Genomic DNA, 968 nt, shown 5'->3' with positions numbered 1-968 from the left:
CAATTTTCAAAGAAATGAGATCTGGCATAAGAATTCTTCAACAGTACTGAGGGTGCTTTTCCCCTGGACTACTTTAATCCTGCTGTACATATTGGTCTTTTTTATATATAGCGTAGTATTATTGAATTTAAAAAAAATATAAGTAAGCCCATTATGGGCAGGGAATGTGTCTGCTAATTCCATTGTCTTGTACTCTCCCAAGCAGTTAGTAGAGGGGTCTGCACATAGTGAGTACTTGGGAGATAATATTGATTGATTGAGAAATACAACCCTGAATTGAAAAACTGCATCAATGCAGATTTCATCATATACCACTCAATGGTATTTATTGAACACTTAATTTGTGCAGATCACTGTACTAAGTACTTGGGAATATGCAATACTACAGAGCTGATAGATACAAACCTTGCCCACAGAGGAGCTAACAATCTGCAGGGAGAGACAGACATTAAAATAGATTACTGACATGAAAAATAGTAGAGTTTAGAAACGGTTATATGAGAACTGTGGGGCTGGGGTGCTTATCAATATATATAAATGGTTAGTTGCTTTAGAAATGGGGACAGTTGTTTCCTTCCTTTATAATGGGGTTGGTTTCCAAAAACAGGTGTTGCAAAGAGAATCAGGGTAAGGCAAATCCAATTTTAACTTTTAAAAAGGGACATTAGGTTGTGGATTACTTGAGGGATGACTCATTTAAAGGAGAACCCACCACAGGATAGTTCAGGAATATCCCAGTCTTCAAATGATCATGATATAGAAATCAATCAATCAATGGTACTTATTGAGCGCTGACTATGTGCAGAGCACAGTACTAAGCACTTGGAAGAGTACAATACAACAGAATTGGCATTAGAAATAGAAAGACCAGAGATACGTTATGCACTAATCACTGGCATATTCCAGTATCCTTAAATCCCACCTGACAATTCCAATTGGGTTCCTCCCCATGATGATGATGGTATTTG

The sequence above is a fragment of the Ornithorhynchus anatinus genome, chromosome 4 (assembly GCF_004115215.2).
Source record: "Ornithorhynchus anatinus isolate Pmale09 chromosome 4, mOrnAna1.pri.v4, whole genome shotgun sequence".
Lineage (NCBI taxonomy): Eukaryota > Metazoa > Chordata > Mammalia > Monotremata > Ornithorhynchidae > Ornithorhynchus > Ornithorhynchus anatinus.
The sequence above is the reverse complement of the archived record's forward strand: the minus strand, read 5'-3'. Positions refer to the sequence as shown.